Below are 2853 nucleotides of genomic sequence, written 5' to 3'. Positions count from 1 at the left end.
CGGTGAGATATTCCTTCGATCCGATCCCGGACGAGCCCCCAAAATGTTACGTCCTCCAGACGTTCTTTCTCGCAAAAGACGTCTCTCGCACACACTCTCACTCACTCGCGGCTCGCGAAATAAATACACTCTCTTATGAAGAAATGATCCTTTATACAATGATGAAATACAATGACTAATGTACACACGAAAGAAAGAAGATTGCTCTCTGGTCAAGTCACGTCCGTACGAGATGACAGCTAGACCAAAACTGTCATGGAGCCTGAAAACAACCACTGGGCGGTTATCAATAAACAACCCCCCTTAACGATGAAGCTCCACGACACAAGAGATGATATTCAGGGGATGAAAGATCAGGGACGTAACAATATTATACTATTCAATTATTAAAAGATTCATCACGCGCCATTATCATGTCCGAAGCCAGGACTACCTTCGCACATGCACATGTATATATCTATAAATGCATACACACGCACATATAAAAAAATATATATATATAAAAATATTTAATTTAGTAAACCAGTTGATTGTGCGTTACAGCTTGTCATGATGTTAGGGATTATTCTAATACTTTCCGTTAAAACTTCGTTCGCCTTGATTGGATTTGATTGTGGTGGACAGCATCTCAACATTACCGCCGTTTCCCTCTTAGATGTAGGAGAATGCAATCTCCATCATCAAACCCCAAACTCCACAGAAACTTATATACAACTATTACAACTTTCCGAATATAACTATGCAGAAGTTATACAGTGCAAACTAGAGATATCCCGCACGATATATCACTGTGGCATGCATTCGCACATCTCGGTCGTCTTTAACGGAAAAGCAGATTACGTCCAGGAAACCGGATATTCTCAATGCCTGCGAATGTTTCAAGACGGTACTACTTCCTTGGGACCTGCTCACTTAATTAGTGGACTTAAAATCAACCAAACTTCTTATCACAGCCTTACGCTGGCTGGTGAATTAAAAACCGATGGAACGTGTAAGGGTACGCAATATTCTGACCCTTACGGCACATGGGACAACGTAATTGTTCAAGCAGTCGCAAAAATCTCACTCAAATCATCTTATGTGCCAGTACAACTCGAACACGGTAAAATCAAGTTAAGGTCAGGAACCATCTGTACACTGGCCGACAGCTTCTGTTTGGACTCCGACGACGGTTACACCTTTTGGAAACCAGTACCAATGAAATCCTGCAACTTCAATCAATACGATGTTCTATACGAGGGACTAGCGACCAAGATAACAGGTGATGACTCCCCCATTGTCTACAGTCTCACTACGCAAGACATCACGTTCGCCTTAACAAAAACCAAAGAGCAGCCATTATGCGGATACACCCTGCTTCGCACGGAACATCTGAAATTATTTATTTTGGAAACAAAGCAAGGCCAAACTTTTACCAACAAAGGTACGATCCCTGTGGATAACCTCGATATATTCACTTACATGAACTCCAAGTTTGTGTATGTTGAAAAACATATCCGACATCAAATGACATCTTTGTATCATAATGTCATACAACAAAAATGTGAACTAGAAAGACAAGTAATAACCAACGCCTTATCTTTTGCAACTCTCTTGCCTGATGAATTCGCGTATAGTCTAATGAAATCGCCGGGATATATGGCCGTCACCACTGGAGAAGCTGTCCAGATCATAAAATGCATCCCCGTGGAAGTCACCGTACGTCCAACCAAAGAATGTTATAACGAATTACCCGTAACCGTCAGAAACACCTCTTACTTCTTTACGCCCAAATCAAGAATCGTCACAAAGATCGGGAACGAACGAGAATGTTCTCAAGAATTACCAACGTTATATTGAATAGAGGACACCTGGGTTCAGTTCACACCAAAGGCACAAGTAAGACAGTTGCCACCTCAACAACTGCGACCCATGGCATCTCTTACCTGGAGTTATTTAACACCTGGACCATTAGCTGTCAGTGGAATCTACACGTAGCAGGACATAGAAAAATTAAGAGATCACATTATGTTTCCCGCAGAGAAACCGGCACTGCTCAACGCCGTCGCCCGAGGGCTCATTGGACACCCAGTTAATACCGACTCCGTCTCACTATACAAACTACTAGACGAAGAATCGCTCAACAAAATCGTAGACAACACCGCGGCAAAAATATGGAGAGGATTCATGAGTTTTGGATCAGCCACGGCCGGTGTCGCTGGAGTATTTATGATCGTTCGTATTGCTAAATTGGCAATTGATACCATCATCCATGGATATGCACTACATACCGTATATGGATGTAGTCTACATTTAATAGGAGCATTATGGGACTCTATAGCTAATCTCTTGCTCCACCTCAGCCGCAAGAATATGAACGAAAAGGAAGGAAAAAATAAATTTCCAGAAGATGCCACCCTTCTCACCACCGTCTCAGACGCACCCCCTGCACTGCCAAAGGAACCACCAGTGATAAGTTAGCCCCAACTTTAAGGCTATAACACCAGACGACCTGGAGAAATGAAATCTACAAATATCACTATTCCCCAGACATACAACGACTTACAGCAGCATCTTTATAACCTCGAACAAAACCCTAGGTCAACGTCGGGTTTTATTCTCAAATAGGAGGGGAGATGTAACGTCCAGACAAATTTTAAAATTTGAATCTTTTTCAAAAATTTATCCTTTAACATATTAGTCATGACAATCTCTAACCTACATGAAAGACCGGTATTAACAAATATTTAATCACACATATAATTACTTATAAGTTAAAACATGTTTTCTCACAAATGACAATGGGAGTAGCAATCCACTTTTAAATAATATTTCTATCATAAAAGACATAATTAACAAGGGTGCTCCGCTCCG

General features: G+C 41.3%; 1 pseudogene; it reads left to right on the top strand.

Annotated features, from left to right (window-relative positions):
- The first annotated feature begins 552 nt into the window (after window positions 1-552).
- Window positions 553-2460, top strand: LOC146719440 (uncharacterized; annotated as a pseudogene).
- The last annotated feature ends 393 nt before the right edge of the window (window positions 2461-2853 follow it).

Source organism: Nylanderia fulva, unplaced genomic scaffold, assembly GCF_048542155.1.
Source record: "Nylanderia fulva isolate GAGA-0341 unplaced genomic scaffold, ASM4854215v1 Scaffold981, whole genome shotgun sequence".
NCBI lineage: Eukaryota > Metazoa > Arthropoda > Insecta > Hymenoptera > Formicidae > Nylanderia > Nylanderia fulva.
The sequence above is the reverse complement of the archived record's forward strand: the minus strand, read 5'-3'. Positions and strand labels throughout refer to the sequence as shown.